Source organism: Orycteropus afer, unplaced genomic scaffold (genome assembly GCF_000298275.1).
Source record: "Orycteropus afer afer isolate SDZICR_OR568_19922 unplaced genomic scaffold, OryAfe1.0 scaffold00170, whole genome shotgun sequence".
Taxonomy (NCBI): domain Eukaryota; kingdom Metazoa; phylum Chordata; class Mammalia; order Tubulidentata; family Orycteropodidae; genus Orycteropus; species Orycteropus afer.
In genome coordinates, this window is record NW_006921757.1 from 7042273 (window position 1) to 7052200 (window position 9928).

A 9928-nucleotide genomic window follows, 5' to 3' on the forward strand; every position below is an offset into this window, starting at 1 on the left:
TGTTTTTCAGTACAAGAATAGGCTCGAAGACTGTTCAATGATTTAAGAGCTGTACTTGCTGCAAGTGTAGGTGATTATGATGAAGAATTTTTTTGCAAATACAGGGTTATTGTTTCAAAGTGAGAGCAAATTTATATAACATTTAAAGGGCAAGTATGAATTGTCCATAAGTCAGAATTTGTAACCTAAGGGACTTACTGTATCCTTTTATTTGCCTTTTTCTGAGCTGTTTTTCCAATAAGTTTTTATGAGTTCTTTATATGTTCTATATTCTTATCTTTTTTCTGATATATATGTGTGTGTGTGTGTGTGTGTGTGTACCATGTATGAGTGTGTATGTATAAACATATGATGTATACAGTATTTTTTGCTTGCTAAAAGTAAACTCCAGAACAAGGGGAGTTATCCACCTATGTACAGCTTCGCAGGGTCAGAGCAGGCTCATCTTCAGCAATGTGAGCAGTAACAAAAAAAAAAACCTCACTATGTAATTAGGAAAAAACAGTGATGTTAATGCAACAAGAACAACTCCCAAAGCTTATGCTCAGGGCATGGGATTGGCAGAAGACTAACAGCTAAGGATGCCACACCTGGAATGGAAGGAATGCACAGGGGTGTGTGGAGTGATTTCTCTGAGCTAGAAAATCCAGAGGCCGATTAGGAAAGTGGTCTGAATTGGGTAGTGGTCGTTGAAGGTCTTGGGTTCCAGCAATTTTGTAGGTGGAGTCTCCCTACAAGACATGTCATTATCATTTTTAGTTTACCTTCACCCTTTGATTGTAACATCTACCCCAGTTGCCATGGAAACTGATGAGCCAGACTTTATGAGATTGACATTAGTTCAACAGAATAAAAACATTACCCAGAATACAACTGAACAGTGAAGGATTCATCATTACTGGGGCTCTTATTTGAGACTGAAAGAATGAAGATATCATTTAAAGAAGATAAAGAAAGAAATTAAGGGCACTTCAGACAGAAAAAGAGGAAAGAAAAAACAAGCAGGTTTATAAAATGAATACACTTTTTATGGGAATAATCAAACCATCTTAGGATCAAGATTGTACACTCAAGTATTTCCCTGCATCCAGACCTGATAGCACATGAGCAAGCAAAGCATATGTAAATCATACAGACAGGAAAATAGGAAAGTCAAAAATGACCTGAAAAATTTGCATCCAGAAGGAGGTGATGTCCTGCATGAGGCTGTGCTGGGACCAAGCACATGTTCTCTACCTAGAAACTGCTGTAGAGATCTGAGTCCAGGAGCATATTTAGGGGTGGAAGAATGATGTCGATCCAACTCACTGTCTTCTGCATGGTCATCTCTGTGCTCCTTTCTTTGACAATCATTTTGTACGGCAACTTAACTGTTGCAGTGCTGGACAGGAGTGAGTGCAGGTCAAAAGACTGTCACCCATGGACATGATACTTATCAGTCTGGACATTACTCACGTCTATCTACAGTGGGCATCAATGTTGAAGAACTTTTACTCCTGTTTTAATCCTAATTATGTATGTTGGTACTTGGAAGTCATCTGAGATTTTGCTAATACTACCATATTTTGGTTCAACGGCTTGTTTGTTGTGTTCTACTGTTTCACAGTCTCTTCCTTCACCTATTCTATCTTCCTCAGGCTGAAGTGGAAAATTTCAAAACTGGTTCCTTGGCTGATGCTGGGCTCTCTGCTGCTTTCCTGTGTGGCCACCACCCCCTCAACTATTAGGAATCACATCTGGTTTTAGACCACCAGCTCCTTTAGAGTACTTTGCAATGGAAAATTTATCCAAGATATGCACTATGTAGGGGCTTTATAGGCAGTTGAGGAGGATGTAGAAATCAAACTAAAATATAAACAAAAATGATAGTACCCTTACATTGATAGCACCCCATAATTCACAAGAGCTTTTACATACATTTTCTCATTTTGAACTGAAAAGACAGGTCATGATCATCCAATCAAATCTAGTTCAAATACAGACCTAAAAGGCTCAAGTAATTTACTTAAGTTCACATTGCTAATTAATGGCAGATCTAAAGTCAAAGCAAAAGAGAAGGCTAACAAGGAATACATTTAAGAAGGGCAGAATTTTACTTTGGAACAAGATGATTAGGACTTTGAAGGTAAATGCTCAGAACAACAATAGAGAGACATGGGACAAGGAAGATATTTGCAAAGCTTGAGTTAGCTGTATATAAAATGAAGGCACCTACAGGCCATGCATGTGAGTTGTCCAGCTTATGAATAATCTACCCTAAATGATGTTCATTATCCATAAAATAAGGTGGATTGCTGATAACTCAAAAGAAAGGAAAAAAGAAAGAAGATTGTCTCCCTGGATTTTAGGAGAAAATGCTTAGAACTCAATGGGTGGTAGCAGTGAGTTTAGGAGGAGTCATGTGATTGCTACAGTTCAGCCTTGTATACATACATGTTTATGGCATCAAATCACTGTTGTTGTTTGGTGCCATTGAGTCAGCTCTGATGCATAGTGACCCTATGTACTACAGAATGAAACACTGCCTGGTCCTACACTGTCCACAATTCATGTTATGTTTAAGCCCATTGTTGCAGCCCCTGTGTCAGTCCATCTCATTGAGGATCTTTCTCTTTTTCTCTGACCTTCTACTTTACCAAGCATGATGTCCTTTCCAGGCACAGGCCCTTCCTGGTAACACATCCAATGCATGTGAGATGAACTTTCTAAAGCTTTGCTTCTAATGAGCATTCTGGCTATACTTCTTCCAACAAAGATTTGTTCATGCTTCTAGGACTGCATGGCATATCAACATTCTTCACAAACACCATAATTCAAAGTCATTGATTCTTCTTCCTTCTTCCTTATTCATTGCCCAGATTTCACATCCATATGAGATTGAAAATACCACAGCTTGGGTCAGACACACCTTAGACCTCAAGGTGACATCTTTGTATTTTATTTTAACACTTCAAGGGATTTGCTCAATGCATCATTTGTATTCATGCGTGCAGTTTCCACGGGCATTGATTGTGAATCCAAGTAAAATGAAATCTTGCCAACTTCAATCCTTTCTTTATTTATCGTGATGTTGCTTGTTGGTCCAGTTATGAGGATTTTGATTTATGTTGAATTATAATACATACTAAAGGTTGTAGTCTCTGATCTTTATCCGTAAGTGCATCGAGTCCTTTTCAGCAAGCAAGGCTATGTCATCTGTGTATCACAGGTTGTGTTTTGGTCCTCCAGTTCTGCTCTAACAGAAATACTACAAACAGGGGGCTTTAACAAACAGAGATTTATTCTCTTACAGTTGAGTAGGCTAGAAGTCTGAGTTCAAAGTGCCAGCTCTAGGGGCTGGGTGAAAACCCTTCAAACTTGAGCTTCAGCTCTGCTCTTGCTCCCAGCCCAGTGGAGCCGGAGGCTTCTCTTAACTCAGACAGCTGCTGGTTCCTAAGGCTGACAAACCCAACATCAACAAGTAAAATGGCACAGTCCCCAAATTATCAAGCAACAAGTCAGGCCACTAGTTAAGTCCAAAAACAGTCTCAAGATCAGCATACAACATAGCAGTCCACTGAGATGAAAACTCGGCCAAATGCAGGATCCAGATGTGCCAAAAAACTCACAGACCTTTTGCAAATCTGCTGTTTATATATTGGAAGCAGACCACATCGCTAAGGCAACTACTCAGCTGCTCACAGTAGATTCCACCATGGAGTTGATTACCAGTCTTATCATGGGGAATAACTACATCCAGCTGCCCAGCCACTCACAACCAGACCCAGCCAAGTCAACATATAACCTTAACTACCATAGGCTGTTAATGAGTCTTCCACCATCCTGACGTTGCTTTCTTTCCCATACTCCAGCTTCTTGGATTATTTGCTTAGCATACAAATTGAATAAGTATGGCAAAAGGACACAGCTCTGACACACACAATTCCTGATTCTAAACTATGCAATATCCCCTACTTCTGTTCAAATGACTGCCTCTTGATGTATGTACAGGTTCCTCATGAGCACAATTAAGTGTTTTGGAATTCCCATTCTTTGAAGTGTTATCCATAATTTGTTATGATTGACACAATTGAATACTTTTGTATAGTTAAAAAATAAACAAAAAAACAGGTAAACATCTTTCTGGTATCTTCTGCTTTCACCCAAGATCTATTTGACATCAGTAATCTCTCACTCCACATCCTCTTCTGAATCTGGCTTGAATATCTGGAAAATCCCTATTGATGTACTGCTGCAATCACTTTTAATACCTTCAGCAAAATTTACTTTTGTGTGATATTGAAGTATTGTTTGATAATTTCCACATTACCACATTATCTGGTAGCATAGTGCCTAAGGCACTTGACTGCTAACCAGAAGGCTGGTGGTTCAAACCCATCAGCCACTCCTCGGAAGGAAGGTTAGGCAATCTACTTCTGTAGTGATACCACCTCAGAAACCCAAGGAGGGGTGACTATGGGTCGGGTCAGACTCAGTGGCGCATAACAAAAACAACAACATTGGATCATCTTTCTTTGGAATGAGCACGAATATGGATCTTTTCTAGTCAGTTGGTATGGTGGTTATGTTTGTGTGTCAACTTGGCTAGGCCTGGTTGAGTGACTGGGCAGCTGGATATAGTATTCCCCATGATGAGACTGGTAATCAACTCCATGGTGGAATCTACTGTGAGCAGCTGAGTAGCTGCCTTTGGGTATGTGGTCTGTTCCCATATATAAGCAGCAGCTTTGGGAATGGTCTCTAGCTTATGGCATGCTTGGACCCTGCACATAGCTGTGTTGTTGTTCAGCAGCCTGCCATGCTCTGCCAACTTTGGGACTTATAATGGACTTAAATTAATGACCTGCCATGTGGTTTGGGAACATCAGAACTGTGCCTTTTTACTTGTCAACCTTGGGCTTTGCAGCCTTGGCAGTCAGCAGCTGAATGAAGAAAAGCCTCTAGCTTCAGTGGGCCAGGAGCTGGAAGCAGAGCTGAAGCCCAAGGCTGAGGTGCTTTCTTGCAGCCCCTAGAGCTTGGCACTTTGAACTTGGACTTAAAGCCTCCAAACTGTAAGAATAAACTCCTGTTTGTTAAGGCCATCCCATTTGTGGTATATTCCTGTCAGAGCAGCACTGGATAACCAGAATAGTTGGCCAAGTAGCTATCTTCTAAATTTCATGACTTAGAGAAATTAGTACTTCCAGCATTGCTTCCATTTGTTGAATCATCTCAGCGGGTATTCCATCAATTCCTGGAACCTTGTTTTTTGCCAATTCCTTCAGTGCATTTCCACTTATTCCTTCAATACCATTGGTTTTTGATCCTATGCTACCTCCTAGAGTGGTTGCCCTAGTTATCTAGTGCTATTATGATAGAAATGCCACAGGCAGATGGCTTTAACAAACAATTTTATTTTTTTCACAGTTTCACAGTTCTAAGGTAAGGATTTCTTTCTCAGTGGGCTCTGGAAGAAGTTCTTTTGTCTCATTTCATGCCCATTCCTGCATGATCTTCACGTGGCTTGACATCAATCTTCCCTCTCTCTAGGAGGTTCTCCGCCCCAGAGATCTCGAGTCCAATGGGTGTCTTTGTTCCCGGCCCTTTGTTCTTGGTAATAGTAGGTCCATCCTTCTATGCTCACTTTGATCTCCTTTTATCTCTTGTAAGATAAAAGGTGATACAATCACATCCCAGGGGAACTTCCCTTACTTCAGATCATGACTGTTACCTGAGTAAGGGTGTTGCATCCCACTCTAATCCCCTTACAATTGATTGGATGACCACATCAGATCATGTTATGACATTGTTTATATCGTTACATAACTTCCAAACCACTGAGAATTATGGCCCAACCAAATTGACATAAATTTTAGTGGACACAATTCAATCCATGATGAGAGTTGAACATTGACCAATTATTTTTAGTACAGTGACTCTATGGATTCTTCCATCTTCTTTTGATGATTCCTGTGTTGTTCAGTGTTTTGTCCATAGAATTCATCAATATTGAAACTAAAGACTTGAATTTTTTCTTCAGTTCTTTCAGCTTGAGAAATGCCAACCTTGCTATTTCCTTTTGCTTTTCTAACTCCTGATCTTTGTACACTATTGCAAACCATTGTTGTTGTTGTTATGTGCTGCCGAATCGGACGCGACTCATAGTGACCCCTCCTTGGGTTCCGAGGCAGTATCACTATGGAAGTAGATTGCCCAACCTTCCTTCTGAGGAGTGGCTGGTGGGTTTGAACCACCAGCCTTCTGGTTAGCAGTCAAGTGCCTTAGGCACTATGCTACCAGAGAATTCAACCCTTCATCCTTTACACTGTACCCCAGGAGCTTAATGAATATCTTGTGATGAAATGCCTGCTACTATCTGGCATGAAAGGTGTTTCTGATTAGACACATAATGAAATGTATTCATTAATTGCTGTTTTCTCTCCTCCCTCCCCCATTCCTACTGTTCAGGTTACATTGGTTCAAATATTTCACTTGTACCTTTTTTGCCTGTTCCTGAGCTTGGTATTCAGACTCACCCAGATCTGCCTCTGAATCACCTCTCCAGACTTAGTACCCAATGATTTCCAACATGAACCCAAGCATTTGTATCAGACTTAGGTGTTCCTTGTTGCCTAAATATTCATGTATAGTTCTACCTCCTCACATTTGCTGCTGCAATCTACCTTTCCTTTTCTGTATTCCCTTGTTTTGGCCTGGGACAACTATAAAAGGGGTAAAGAGGGAAAACCCTACCTTTATCATTGTTTGGTAAGAATCAGCTGGAATCCAGTTCCCACATAGAAATGGACTCAGGCTTCACCTTCCATATCTTTATTCTTTATCACCAACCACTTCTATGACACTTCCCCTCTCTGAACCTAACCACCCAGAGTTAGGTCAGACCTCATCCCAGCCACCCTGAGCCAGGTCAAACATCCCAGGCCACCTGGAGCCAGGTCATTAGGGACCAGTAGTAGGATAGGAGTCTGCACAATTTCCTGCACTTCTGACCAGCCGTTCTTCCCTGTGACTAGTTCACATCCTTCTTCATCAATTGCTCAGACAGTTTTCTCCATCACCCAGCCACTCACAGCTGGGTTTTCAAAAACCACTTCTGTCCAACAGCCCTTTGCTGGCTCATTGCCCCCTGTAGTTTCATTAATTTGTTATAACAGCTCACAAAATTTACAGAGACTGTCTACACTTCTAGTTACCCATTCATTATAACCAGAAATAATACAAATGAAGAGACATATCAGGGAAGGTCTGGGAGAGATCCTGGCAGCTCAAGGCTTCTCTTGTCCTTAGAGACATGCTGCAACTTCTCCCATGTATGAATGTTTTCATTGATCCAGGAAGCTTCCACAAAGAAGCTCCAAAGTCCAGGACCCTTCGTCATTGCTAGCTCAATGAATATGCATAACTGGAGCCTTGCTACATAATTATGTTGTTGTTGTTAGGTGTCATCAAGTCAATTCCTACTCACAGCAACCCTGTGGACAACAGAACAAAACAGTGCCTGGTCCTGCACCATCCTCAGTCCTTGCTGTGCTTGAGCCCATCATTGCAGCCACTGTGTCAGTCCATCCCATTGAGGGTCTTCCCCTTTATCTCTGACTCTTTACTTTACCAAGCATGATATCCTTCTCCAGGGACTGGGACCTTGTGACAACATGACCAAAGTAGGTGAGATGAAGGCTGGCCATTCTCACTTCTAAGGAGCATTCAGGTTGAACTTCTAGTACAGATTTGTTCGTTCTTCTGGCAGTCCATGGTATTTTCAGTATTCTTCACCAACACGACAATTCAAAGGCATCAACTTTTCTTCCGTCTTCCTTATTCATTGTTCAGCTTTCACATGCATGTAAAGTGACTGGAAATACCATGCCTTTGTTTAGGTGCACCCTAGTCTTCAGTGATATCTCTGCTCTTTAACACTTTAAGAAGGTCTTTTGCAGGAGATTTCCCCAGTGTCATACGATGTCTGCTTTTTTAACTACTGTTTCCATGAGTGTTGATTGTGGATACAAGTAAAATTACATCTTTGACAATTTCAATCTTTTCTCCATGCATCATAATGTTGCTTACTGGTCTAGTTGTGAGGATTTTTGTTTTCTTTATGTTGAGGTGTAATCCATAGTGAAAGCTGTAGTCTTCGATCTTCGTCAGTAATTGCTTCAAGTCATCTTCACAGAAGGTAAGGTTGTGTCATCTGCATATTGCAGGTTGTTAATAAGTCTTCCTCCAAACCTGATGCTGTGTTGTTCTTCATATAGTCCCGCTTCTCAGATCTTGCTCAGCATACAGGTTGAATAAATATGGTGAAAAGATACAATCCGGATGCATGCCCTTCCTGATTTGAAACCATGCAGTATTCCCTTGTTCTGCTCAAACAACTGTCTCTTGGTCTATATCCAAGTTCCTCATGAGCACAATGAAATGTTCTAGAATTCCCATTCTTCACAATATTATCCATAATTTGTTATGATCTACACAGTCAAAGGTCTTTGCATAGAGAATAAAACACAGGTAAACATCTTTCTGATATTTGCTTTCAGCTAAGATCCCTCTGACATTAGCCATTTATTTCCCTCATTCCATGTCCTGTTTTGAATGTGGCTTGCATTTCTGGAAGTTCCCTGTCAATATTTCCCTGTCAATATCCCTGGATCCATTTTTGAATTATCTTTAGCAAAGTTTTGCTTGCATGTAACATTAATGATACTGTTGGATAATTTCCCACATTCTGTTGGCTCACCGTTCTTTGGAATGGGCACAAATATGGATCTTTTCCAGTTGGTTGGCCAAGTAGCTGTCTTCCTGACATAGATTAGTAAATGCCTCCAGTTCTGCATTCATTTGTTGAAACATCTCAATGGGTATTCTGCCAATTCTTGGAAACTTGTTTTTTGCCAGTTCCTTCAGTGAAGCTTGGACTTCTTCCTTCAATACCATTGGTTCTTGATCATTTGTGACCTCATGAAATGGTTGAATGTTGACCAATATCTTTTTGGGTACAGTAACTCTGTATATTCCTTCTATCTTCTTCTTCTTTTTCTTTTTTTATTTCCTCTCTGTACCTCCATTCTGGTCTGTAAAATGAGGATGTGGTAGTTATGTTTGTGTGTCAAGTTGGCTGGACCTAGTTTTGAGTGGCTGGGCAGCTGGTGGTAGTTATTCCCCATAAAGACACTGGCAATCAACTCCATGGTGGGATCTATCATGAGCAGCTGAGTAGTTGCCTTTGGAATGTGGTCTGCTTCCTGTATATAAGAAGAAGCCTTGGGAATGGTCTCTAGCCTATGGCACACTTGGTCCCTGCATGTAGCCGTGTCATTGCTCAGCAGCCTGCTATACTCTGCCGACCTTGGGACTTACAATGGACTTAAGTTAATGGCCTGCCATGTGGTTTGGTAACATCAGGACTGTGCCTTTTTACTTGTCAACCTTGGGGCTTCTCAGCCTCAGCAGCCAGCAGCTGTCTGAGTGAAGAAACGCGTCTAGCTCCAGTGGACCAGAAGCAGGAGGCAGAGCTGGACCTGAAGGTTGAGGGGCTTTCACCCGGTCCCTAGAGCCTGGCACTTTGAACTTGGACTTAAAGCCTCCAAATTGTTTGTTAAGGCCATCCCATTTGTAGTATATTTCTTGTCAGTGCAGCACTAAGTAGCCAGAACAGAGGATGATTGTAGGGTCATGAGGAAATGAGTTACCAGAGCAGTACCCAATAGGAAGTGCCAGATAAATGCTGACTAATATTGATGATGATTATATAAAAAGGAAATTTACCAGTTTCAACAGCCACCACATGATTGGTTTGCCCCAGAGAGCATGCAGCAAATCTGTAACTTATACAGTCATCATCCACAACCCACTGAAAGCATGTGGACCCCCTGGGAAACAATGACAGACACTTGCATCGATTTTGCCTTTGTATAGGCTGCCCCTTCCA